Source organism: Leiobunum rupestre, chromosome 1 (genome assembly GCF_980474605.1).
Source record: "Leiobunum rupestre chromosome 1, qqLeiRupe1.1.hap1, whole genome shotgun sequence".
Lineage (NCBI taxonomy): Eukaryota > Metazoa > Arthropoda > Arachnida > Opiliones > Sclerosomatidae > Leiobunum > Leiobunum rupestre.
The window spans coordinates 83,391,996-83,401,930 of record NC_143384.1 but is presented as its reverse complement, the minus strand read 5'-3'; the positions used below and the strand labels follow the sequence as shown (position 1 = coordinate 83,401,930).

Sequence of the window (9,935 nt, the reverse complement as noted above, 5' to 3'; positions counted from 1 at the left end):
TCAGCAACCGATCTTCCCGAGGAGAAGGAGATGAAGCCAACTAAGTTGGTGATTAAAAGGTGGCTCAATGAGGTGACGACTCAAAGGTGGCAGGAGTCGTGGGATGAGAGTGAGAAGGGAAAGGTAACTAAGAGGTACTTTCCTAAGGTCAATGGTAGCTTCAACACGAATTACTATTTGACGCAAATCCTAAGTGGACACGGTAAGTTCCCACTCTACCTGTTCAACTTGGGTCATATTGCATCGCCCAAATGCATATGCGGTGCTCTGGAAGCAGACTCAGAGCACTATGTTCGTAATTGTCCTAGAACGAACCATTTGTTAAGGAGACCAATCCGCGAGAATGGACTCCACAATCTGGATAACGAAACGATCAACGATCTTGAACGCGTAATGCGTTATATCGTTGTGAATTTTGACGAACTCACGAGTGAGTCGTGAGTAGGAGATGCAGGTATACGGGTGTATACCGTTGTGTGTATGTGATTTAGGAAGCATTTCCTATCTTTGTATACAGGTCGGCGGCTCGGCCGGGACAGATGATGAGTAACCCCTGTAATGCTTTGGCGGTGCACGGGGTATATAAATACAACAATCTGATGTCCATTTGTTAAGGAGACCAATCCGCGAGAATGGACTCCACAATCTGGATAACGAAACGATCAACGATCTTGAACGCGTAATGCGTTATATCGTTGTGAATTTTGACGAACTCACGAGTGAGTCGTGAGTAGGAGATGCAGGTATACGGGTGTATACCGTTGTGTGTATGTGATTTAGGAAGCATTTCCTATCTTTGTATACAGGTCGACGGCTCGGCCGGGACAGATGATGAGTAACCCCTGTAATGCTTAGGCGGTGCACGGGGTATATAAATACAACAATCTGATGTCAGCGGTCTAGTTTCCCACTGTCCCTATCTAGTGGTGTGATGGGGTCACTGGAGCCTCTGGGGGGCTCCATACCCGGCTCTCAAGGTCATGTGATCGGGGCGCTGGGTCACTGGAACCTCATGGGTGTTCCACACTCGTCATTCTGTGACCTACTAAGGAGGGTAGTTTGCAGTGGAAGAGGAAGTCACTCTAGTCCTCAGCTGTGCGAGGGTGGGTCTCGGGCAGCCCATGGTGTCGCCTTTTGTTGGGCCGTGATGAGGGCGTTTGTTTGCTATATGTGAGGCGGTCAAAATGGCTGTCTCACTGGCCGAACGTTGTTTCGCAAAGCGCACTTTTGTCCAGGGCTGGTTGTTTAAGGTGGCCGCTGTAGTGCTTAAGGCGGAGCAGCGGGGTACAAATACATATACTTATGTCAGCGGTCTTACCAACGATAATTTCTGATCGTCAAACGGGAGCCATCAAAGGTCGCGGGTCATTTAGTACCCCCGCGCTTTTATTGGACACGATTGAGTATCTCAATCGCGTGAACACTAGCGGAATTCTTTTGAAGTTGGATTTAGCCAAAGCGTTTGATTGTGTTTCTTAGCCATATTTATTCGCTGTCTTGCGCGCTTTCGGTTTCGGTCCCACTTTTTGCGGCTGGATTCAAACTTTTCTTATCGGTAGTCGGTCGTGCTTGAAGATAAACGGTTATTTAACCGATTTTTTCCAACTCGGTCGTTCGGTTCGTCAAGGGTGTCCGCTGAGCCCACTTTTATACGTGCTGACGTCGGAAGCCTTGTGTTTCGCGTTAGAGAGTCGTCGAGCGATTGTCCGAGTCAATTGGCCTGGTCTTCATTCCGCCCCGTTATTGCGCATCCACGTCGACGACAACACTGTAGTCGTTCGGAACCGGAAATCGGTTGAAGAAGTTGTGGCTGAGTATCACCGCTTTTCGGAAGGATCGGGCGCGGTATTAAATCTGAGCAAGTGTCGCGGCTTATGGCTTGGGTCGGAACGCGCTAATGTCCCCGAGGTCATTTCCGGAATTTCTATTTCTTCTGAACCGCTCGAGGTTCTCGGCGTGTATATTGGTTCATCGTATACCGATACGATTGATCTAAATTGGACTTCACGGTTAGAAAAATTCAAGAAAGTCTTACGGGTTTGGCAGGCGCGGCGTTTGACGGTTACCGGAAAGGTTATCTTAATTAATACTTTGGCCATGTCGCTTTTGTATCATACTCTTCGCTCGGTTCCGTTTCCTGATAGTATAGCCGTTCAGTTTCGCAAAGTCGCGCTGGACTTCCTATGGAGGTCTCGGGCTCATCAAGTTTCGTATACCACTCTCACGCGCCCTACTCGTCTGGGTGGCTATGGACTGGTCGATCTAAAATGGAAGACTTACGCTTTCCGCTTCCGGGAGTTGCAGACTATTCTTTCTCCGGAAAGCCCTTCGGCTCAGCGAGATCTCGTGATTGCCCTTTTAAACCCATTTGACGGAACGGCAAGTCCCGGTATCAACATTCTTCGTTGCGTGTTACCTCAGTCGTGGCTCAGTCGGCTTTCTCCGCGTTATCGAGAAATGTGGATCGCGTGGCGGACGTTTATTGACTCCCAGAATATGCGACTCCAGCTATCTGAGAATCTGTTACACGAACCGGTTTTTTACGGTAGGCACTTTAACTTGCCCGACTTATCGTATCGACAGCGCCTTCCTTTTCTGTCTCACGGTCTACTATGTCTTCGCGAGTTTTGTTACGAGGTCATACCAGACTTTTTACCGGAAGTCAGTATGTTAGAACTGTGCGATATTTCTAACTCTGAAGTGCCCGCGTCGGCAGTCCTGCGTGATTATTCGGTCATTAAAAGTGCGCTACCCCAGAATTTTTTGGCCCGGGTACACGCTATTTCGAATGCGCAGCTGTCTAGTCCCGAGATTAAGATTGATGCTCCGAATGGATCTATCTACGACTATGCATCCGCCTCGGTAAAGGAACTATATCATCGGTATCTTACGATTGGCGCAAGCTTTTGAATCGGCCGCTGAACTCAAATGGCGGGAATATTTTGGGGGTCCATTACCCGAACCAGGGTGGAATTGGCTAAAAGGAAAATTGTTGGGTCCCGAACAACGTGATACTAATTTAAAAATTGTCCATCGCGCTTATTTTCTAAATGCCCGTTTACATGCCTTTGATCCACAGACTTCTGCAGACTGTACATTTTGTAAGGGTGCGGATGAAAATTTAGGGCATTTACTATTAGACTGTCGCGTAGTAAATTAGTTGGTGGTTGTGGTTGTTCGTTGAAAAACTAAAAATAAAAGTTCATTGGTTCACTACCCCGGGATATGTTCGAAATGTATTTCTTGTTTTTCAAGGTAATTGCCCATTAAATATCAATCCTCTCGAGCGGAAAGTTTTGCACTTTTTAATATCCATATTTTATACTCGATAGTAGATCTTTTTCAATTACCCATGATAATGTCCCGCTCTTTATTGTGAAAAAACGATTTATCGCTAAAATTAGGAGTGAAATAAGTAAAACCATAGCAATTTATAAAGATAAGGAAAAAGAATTTTGTAACCTTTTGTTAAAAATATTTTAAAACTCAAGGGTGAATATTTTAATATTTATTTATTTATTTATTGGAAACAAAAAAGAGAAATGTCCAGATATCTTACATTTTGATTTTAATTGGGTATTGTAAAAAAAATCTAATTTGCTAATATGTTGTCAAAAATATTTAAAAAATTCTAATTTAACAGTGTCAATATTTTTTAAACGCAAATCAGACTGTTTTAAGGGGTTTCAATATTGTGCTTTAATTGCTTTCATATATATCGCATTCCAAAAGTGTATTTGTTTGTTTTTTTGGTTAATATATATCAGCACATTAGCATTCCTGTATTTTTATAATAGTTGCTCTTGTTTTGTCAAAATTGCTTTCGAAATTTTGTGATATACATCAACAATGTATTTTTTAATGATATCAGAAACCCCGGGTTTGATTCCTGGTATCGGAGCTTCTCGTTAAATATATTACCAAATCGTTAAATTTTCCTTATCTCGTTTTTAAAAAAACGGTGTTTTCAAGTTTTATAAACGCGCACATTTGCGAGGAAGTAGTGATTACGTTCATCCGATATGGTCTAGTGGCTAGGATATCTGGCTTTCACCCAGAAGGCCCGGGTTCGATTCCCGGTATCGGAGCTTCTCATTAAATATATTTCCAATTGGTTAAATTTCCCTTATCTCGTTTTTAAAACAACGGTGTTTTCAAGCCTTATAAACGCGCGCATTTGCCATAGAGTAGCGATTTGGTGCATCCGATATGGTCTAGTGGCTAGGATATCTGGCTTTCACCCAGAAGGCCCGGGTTCGATTCCCGGTATCGGAGCTTCTCGTTAAATATATTACCAAATCGTTAAATTTTCCTTATCTCGTTTTTAAAAAAACGGTGTTTTCAAGCCTTATGAACGCGCGCATTTGCGAGAGAGTAGCGATTTCGGTCATCCGATATGGTCTAGTGGCTAGGATATCTGGCTTTCACCCAGAAGGCCCGGGTTCGATTCCCGGTATCGGAGCTTCTCGTTAAATATATTACCAAATCGTTAAATTTTCCTTATCTCGTTTTTAAAAAAACGGTGTTTTCAAGCCTTATGAACGCGCGCATTTGCGAGAGAGTAGCGATTTCGGTCATCCGATATGGTCTAGTGGCTAGGATATCTGGCTTTCACCCAGAAGGCCCGGGTTCGATTCCCGGTATCGGAGCTTCTCGTTAAATATATTACCAAATCGTTAAATTTTCCTTATCTCGTTTTTAAAAAAACGGTGTTTTCAAGCCTTATGAACGCGCGCATTTGCGAGAGAGTAGCGATTTCGGTCATCCGATATGGTTTAGTGGTTAGGATATCTGGCTTTCACCCAGAAGGCCCGGGTTCGATTCCCGGTATCGGAGCTTCTCGTTAAATATATTACCAAATCGTTAAATTTTCCTTATCTCGTTTTTAAAAAAACGGTGTTTTCAAGCCTTATGAACGCGCGCATTTGCGAGAGAGTAGCGATTTCGGTCATCCGATATGGTCTAGTGGCTAGGATATCTGGCTTTCACCCAGAAGGCCCGGGTTCGATTCCCGGTATCGGAGCTTCTCGTTAAATATATTACCAAATCGTTAAATTTTCCTTATCTCGTTTTTAAAAAAACGGTGTTTTCAAGCCTTATGAACGCGCGCATTTGCGATAGAGTAGCGATTTGGTTCGTCCGATATGGTCTAGTGGCTAGGATATCTGGCTTTCACCCAGAAGGCCCGGGTTCGATTCCCGGTATCGGAGCTTCTCATTATATGTTTTTTACCAATTGGTTAAATTTTTCTTATCTAATTTTTAAAAACACGGTGTTTTCAAGTCTTATAAACGCGCGCATTTGCGATAGAGTAGCGATTTGGTTCATCCGATATGGTCTAGTGGCTAGGATATCTGGCTTTCACCCAGAAGGCCCGGGTTCGATTCCCGGTATCGGAGCTTCTCATTATATATATTACCAATTGGTTAAATTTTTCTTATCTCATTTTTAAAAAAACGGTGTTTTCAAGTCTTATAAACGCACGCATTTGCGATAGAGTAGCGATTTGGTTCATCCGATATGGTCTAGTGGCTAGGATATCTGGCTTTTACCCAGAAGGCCCGGGTTCGATTCCCGGTATCGGAGCTTCTCTTTATATATATTACCAATTGGTTAAATTTTTCTTATCTCATTTTTAAAAAAACGGTGTTTTCAAGTCTTATAAACGCGCGCATTTGCGATAGAGTAGAGATTTGGTTCATCCGATATGGTCTAGTGGCTAGGATATCTGGCTTTCACCCAGAAGGCCCGGGTTCGATTCCCGGTATTGGAGCTTCTCATTATATATTTTTTACCAATTGGTTAAATTTTTCTTATCTCATTTTTAAAAAAACGGTGTTTTCAAGTCTTATAAACGCGCGCATTTGCGATAGAGTAGCGATTTGGTTCATCCGATATGGTCTAGTGGCTAGGATATCTGGCTTTCACCCAGAAGGCCCGGGTTCGATTCCCGGTATCGGAGCTTCTCATTATATATATTACCAATTGGTTAAATTTTTCTTATCTAATTTTTAAAAAAACGGTGTTTTCAAGTCTTATAAACGCGCGCATTTGCGATAGAGTAGCGATTTGGTTCATCCGATATGGTCTAGTGGCTAGGATATCTGGCTTTCACCCAGAAGGCCCGGGTTCGATTCCCGGTATCGGAGCTTCTCATTATATATATTACCAATTGGTTAAATTTTTCTTATCTAATTTTTAAAAAAACGGTGTTTTCAAGTCTTATAAACGCGCGCATTTGCGATAGAGTAGCGATTCGGTTCATCCGATATGGTCTAGTGGCTAGGATATCTGGCTTTCACCCAGAAGGCCCGGGTTCGATTCCCGGTATCGGAGCTTCTCATTATATATATTACCAATTGGTTAAATTTTTCTTATCTAATTTTTAAAAAAACGGTGTTTTCAAGTCGTATAAACGCGCGCATTTGCGATAGAGTAGCGATTAGGTTCATCCGATATGGTCTAGTGGCTAGGATATCTGGCTTTCACCCAGAAGGCCCGGGTTTGATTCCCGGTATCGGAGCTTCTCACTATGTATATTACCAATTGGTTAATTTTTATTTATCTCGTTTTTTAAAAAAACGGTGTTTTCAAGCCTTATGAACGCGCGCATTTGCGATAGAGTAGCGGTTTGGATCATCCGATATGGTCTAGTGGCTAGGATATCTGGCTTTCACCCAGAAGGCCCGGGTTCGGTTCCCGGCATCGGAGCTTCTCACTATGTATATTACCAATTGGTTAATTTTTATTTATCTCGTTTATTAAAAAAACGGTGTTTTCAAGCCTTATGAACGCGCGCATTTGCTATAGAGTAGCGGTTTGGATCATCCGATATGGTCTAGTGGCTAGGATATCTGGCTTTCACCCAGAAGTCCCGGGTGCGATTCCCGGTATCGGAGCTTCTCACTATGTATATTACCAATTGGTTAATTTTTATTTATCTCGTTTTTTAAAAAAACGGTGTTTTCAAGCCTTATGAACGCGCGCATTTGCGAGAGAGTAGCGATTTCGGTCATCCGATATGGTCTAGTGGCTAGGATATCTGGCTTTCACCCAGAAGGCCCGGGTTTGATTCCCGGTATCGGAGCTTCTCACTATGTATATTACCAATTGGTTAATTTTTATTTATCTCGTTTTTTAAAAAAACGGTGTTTTCAAGCCTTATGAACGCGCGCATTTGCGATAGAGTAGCGGTTTGGATCATCCGATATGGTCTAGTGGCTAGGATATCTGGCTTTCACCCAGAAGGCCCGGGTTCGGTTCCCGGCATCGGAGCTTCTCACTATGTATATTACCAATTGGTTAATTTTTATTTATCTCGTTTATTAAAAAAACGGTGTTTTCAAGCCTTATGAACGCGCGCATTTGCGATAGAGTAGCGGTTTGGATCATCCGATATGGTCTAGTGGCTAGGATATCTGGCTTTCACCCAGAAGTCCCGGGTGCGATTCCCGGTATCGGAGCTTCTCACTATGTATATTACCAATTGGTTAATTTTTATTTATCTCGTTTTTTAAAAAAACGGTGTTTTCAAGCCTTATGAACGCGCGCATTTGCGAGAGAGTAGCGATTTGGTTCATCCGATATGGTCTAGTGGCTAGGATATCTGGCTTTCACCCAGAAGGCCCGGGTTCGATTCCCGGTATCGGAGCTTCTCACTATGTATATTACCAATTGGTTAATTTTTATTTATCTCGTTTTTTAAAAAAAACGGTGTTTTCAAGCCTTATGAACGCGCGCATTTGCGATAGAGTAGCGATTTGCTTCATCCGATATGGTCTAGTGGCTAGGATATCTGGCTTTCACCCAGAAGGCCCGGGTTCGGTTCCCGGTATCGGAGCTTCTCACTATATAAGTTACCAATTGGTTAAATTTTTATTTATCTCGTTTTTTAAAAAAACGGTGTTTTCAAGCCTTATGAACGCGCGCATTTGCGATAGAGTAGCGATAGAGTAGCGATTTGGTTCGTCCGATATGGTCTAGTGGCTAGGATATCTGGCTTTCACCCAGAAGGCCCGGGTTCGATTCCCGGTATCGGAGCTTCTCACTATGTATATTACCAATTGGTTAATTTTTATTTATCTCGTTTTTTAAAAAAACGGTGTTTTCAAGCCTTATGAACGCGCGCATTTGCGATAGAGTAGCGATTTGGTTCATCCGATATGGTCTAGTGGCTAGGATATCTGGCTTTCACCCAGAAGGCCCGGGTTCGGTTCCCGGTATCGGAGCTTCTCACTATATATGTTACCAATTGGTTAAATTTTTATTTATCTCGTTTTTTAAAAAAACGGTGTTTTCAAGCCTTATGAACGCGCGCATTTGCGATAGAGTAGCGATTTGGTTCGTCCGATATGGTCTAGTGGCTAGGATATCTGGCTTTCACCCAGAAGGCCCGGGTTCGATTCCCGGTATCGTAGCTTCTCATTATATATATTACCAATTGGTTAAATTTTTCTTATCTCATTTTTAAAAAAACGGTGTTTTCAAGCCTTATGAACGCGCGCATTTGCGATAGAGTAGCGATTTGGTTCGTTCGATATGGTCTAGTGGCTAGGATATCTGGCTTTCACCCAGAAGGCCCGGGTTCGATTCCCGGTATCGGAGCTTCTCACTATGTATATTACCAATTGGTTAATTTTTATTTATCTCGTTTTTTAAAAAAACGGTGTTTTCAAGCCTTATGAACGCGCGCATTTGCGATAGAGTAGCGATTTGGTTCATCCGATATGGTCTAGTGGCTAGGATATCTGGCTTTCACCCAGAAGGCCCGGGTTCGGTTCCCGGTATCGGAGCTTCTCACTATATATGTTACCAATTGGTTAAATTTTTATTTATCTCGTTTTTTAAAAAAACGGTGTTTTCAAGCCTTATGAACGCGCGCATTTGCGATAGAGTAGCGATTTGGTTCGTCCGATATGGTCTAGTGGCTAGGATATCTGGCTTTCACCCAGAAGGCCCGGGTTCGATTCCCGGTATCGTAGCTTCTCATTATATATATTACCAATTGGTTAAATTTTTCTTATCTCATTTTTAAAAAAACGGTGTTTTCAAGTCTTATAAACGCGCGCATTTGCGAGAGAGTAGCGATTTGGTTCATCCGATTTGGTCTAGTGGCTAGGATATCTGGCTTACACCCAGAAGGCCCGGGTTCGATTCCCGGTATCGGAGCTTCTCACTATGTATATTACCAATTGGTTAATTTTTATTTATCTCGTTTATTAAAAAAACGGTGTTTTCAAGCCTTATGAACGCGCGCATTTGCGAGAGAGTAGCGATTTGGTTCATCCGATATGGTCTAGTGGCTAGGATATCTGGCTTTCACCCAGAAGTCCCGGGTTCGATTCCCGGTATCGGAGCTTCTCACTATGTATATTACCAATTGGTTAATTTTTATTTATCTCGTTTTTTAAAAAAAAACGGTGTTTTCAAGCCTTATGAACGCGCGCATTTGCGATAGAGTAGCGATTTCGGTCATCCGATATGGTCTAGTGGCTAGGATATCTGGCTTTCACCCATAAGGCCCGGGTTCGATTCCCGGTATCAGAGCTGCTCACTATGGATATTACCAATTGGTTAATTTTTATTTATCTCGTTTTTTAAAAAAACGGTGTTTTCAAGCCTTATGAACGCGCGCATTTGCGAGAGAGTAGCGATTTCGGTCATCCGATATGGTCTAGTGGCTAGGATATCTGGCTTTCACCCAGAAGGCCCGGGTTCGATTCCCGGTATCGGAGCTTCTCACTATGTATATTACCAATTGGTTAATTTTTATTTATCTCGTTTTTTAAAAAAACGGTGTTTTCAAGCCTTATGAACGCGCGCATTTGCGAGAGAGTAGCGATTTCGGTCATCCGATATGGTCTAGTGGCTAGGATATCTGGCTTTCACCCAGAAGGCCCGGGTTTGATTCCCGGTATCGGAGCTTCTCACTATGT

The 9,935-nt window shown here is 42.8% G+C and overlaps 21 non-coding genes across 21 annotated transcripts; all 21 read left to right on the top strand.

Annotated features, from left to right (window-relative positions):
• Nucleotides 1–4,016: 4,016 nt before the first annotated feature.
• TRNAE-UUC (transfer RNA glutamic acid (anticodon UUC)) lies at nt 4,017–4,088 on the top strand. Its single transcript has one exon. It is a non-coding gene; the product is annotated as a tRNA-Glu (tRNA).
• A 115-nt stretch (nt 4,089–4,203) lies between these two features.
• On the top strand, nt 4,204–4,275 carry TRNAE-UUC (transfer RNA glutamic acid (anticodon UUC)). Its single transcript has one exon. It is a non-coding gene; the product is annotated as a tRNA-Glu (tRNA).
• A 115-nt stretch (nt 4,276–4,390) lies between these two features.
• On the top strand, nt 4,391–4,462 carry TRNAE-UUC (transfer RNA glutamic acid (anticodon UUC)). Its single transcript has one exon. It is a non-coding gene; the product is annotated as a tRNA-Glu (tRNA).
• Nucleotides 4,463–4,577: 115 nt separating this feature from the next.
• On the top strand, nt 4,578–4,649 carry TRNAE-UUC (transfer RNA glutamic acid (anticodon UUC)). The gene has a single exon. It is a non-coding gene; the product is annotated as a tRNA-Glu (tRNA).
• A 115-nt stretch (nt 4,650–4,764) lies between these two features.
• On the top strand, nt 4,765–4,836 carry TRNAE-UUC (transfer RNA glutamic acid (anticodon UUC)). The gene has a single exon. It is a non-coding gene; the product is annotated as a tRNA-Glu (tRNA).
• A 115-nt stretch (nt 4,837–4,951) lies between these two features.
• Nucleotides 4,952–5,023, top strand: TRNAE-UUC (transfer RNA glutamic acid (anticodon UUC)). The gene has a single exon. It is a non-coding gene; the product is annotated as a tRNA-Glu (tRNA).
• Nucleotides 5,024–5,138: 115 nt separating this feature from the next.
• On the top strand, nt 5,139–5,210 carry TRNAE-UUC (transfer RNA glutamic acid (anticodon UUC)). Its single transcript has one exon. It is a non-coding gene; the product is annotated as a tRNA-Glu (tRNA).
• Nucleotides 5,211–5,327: 117 nt separating this feature from the next.
• On the top strand, nt 5,328–5,399 carry TRNAE-UUC (transfer RNA glutamic acid (anticodon UUC)). Its single transcript has one exon. It is a non-coding gene; the product is annotated as a tRNA-Glu (tRNA).
• A 302-nt stretch (nt 5,400–5,701) lies between these two features.
• On the top strand, nt 5,702–5,773 carry TRNAE-UUC (transfer RNA glutamic acid (anticodon UUC)). The gene has a single exon. It is a non-coding gene; the product is annotated as a tRNA-Glu (tRNA).
• A 117-nt stretch (nt 5,774–5,890) lies between these two features.
• On the top strand, nt 5,891–5,962 carry TRNAE-UUC (transfer RNA glutamic acid (anticodon UUC)). The gene has a single exon. It is a non-coding gene; the product is annotated as a tRNA-Glu (tRNA).
• Nucleotides 5,963–6,077: 115 nt separating this feature from the next.
• On the top strand, nt 6,078–6,149 carry TRNAE-UUC (transfer RNA glutamic acid (anticodon UUC)). Its single transcript has one exon. It is a non-coding gene; the product is annotated as a tRNA-Glu (tRNA).
• A 115-nt stretch (nt 6,150–6,264) lies between these two features.
• Nucleotides 6,265–6,336, top strand: TRNAE-UUC (transfer RNA glutamic acid (anticodon UUC)). Its single transcript has one exon. It is a non-coding gene; the product is annotated as a tRNA-Glu (tRNA).
• A 115-nt stretch (nt 6,337–6,451) lies between these two features.
• Nucleotides 6,452–6,523, top strand: TRNAE-UUC (transfer RNA glutamic acid (anticodon UUC)). The gene has a single exon. It is a non-coding gene; the product is annotated as a tRNA-Glu (tRNA).
• Nucleotides 6,524–7,015: 492 nt separating this feature from the next.
• On the top strand, nt 7,016–7,087 carry TRNAE-UUC (transfer RNA glutamic acid (anticodon UUC)). Its single transcript has one exon. It is a non-coding gene; the product is annotated as a tRNA-Glu (tRNA).
• A 492-nt stretch (nt 7,088–7,579) lies between these two features.
• Nucleotides 7,580–7,651, top strand: TRNAE-UUC (transfer RNA glutamic acid (anticodon UUC)). The gene has a single exon. It is a non-coding gene; the product is annotated as a tRNA-Glu (tRNA).
• A 317-nt stretch (nt 7,652–7,968) lies between these two features.
• Nucleotides 7,969–8,040, top strand: TRNAE-UUC (transfer RNA glutamic acid (anticodon UUC)). The gene has a single exon. It is a non-coding gene; the product is annotated as a tRNA-Glu (tRNA).
• A 492-nt stretch (nt 8,041–8,532) lies between these two features.
• TRNAE-UUC (transfer RNA glutamic acid (anticodon UUC)) lies at nt 8,533–8,604 on the top strand. The gene has a single exon. It is a non-coding gene; the product is annotated as a tRNA-Glu (tRNA).
• A 492-nt stretch (nt 8,605–9,096) lies between these two features.
• Nucleotides 9,097–9,168, top strand: TRNAV-UAC (transfer RNA valine (anticodon UAC)). Its single transcript has one exon. It is a non-coding gene; the product is annotated as a tRNA-Val (tRNA).
• Nucleotides 9,169–9,284: 116 nt separating this feature from the next.
• On the top strand, nt 9,285–9,356 carry TRNAE-UUC (transfer RNA glutamic acid (anticodon UUC)). The gene has a single exon. It is a non-coding gene; the product is annotated as a tRNA-Glu (tRNA).
• Nucleotides 9,357–9,662: 306 nt separating this feature from the next.
• Nucleotides 9,663–9,734, top strand: TRNAE-UUC (transfer RNA glutamic acid (anticodon UUC)). Its single transcript has one exon. It is a non-coding gene; the product is annotated as a tRNA-Glu (tRNA).
• A 116-nt stretch (nt 9,735–9,850) lies between these two features.
• On the top strand, nt 9,851–9,922 carry TRNAE-UUC (transfer RNA glutamic acid (anticodon UUC)). Its single transcript has one exon. It is a non-coding gene; the product is annotated as a tRNA-Glu (tRNA).
• The last annotated feature ends 13 nt before the right edge of the window (nt 9,923–9,935 follow it).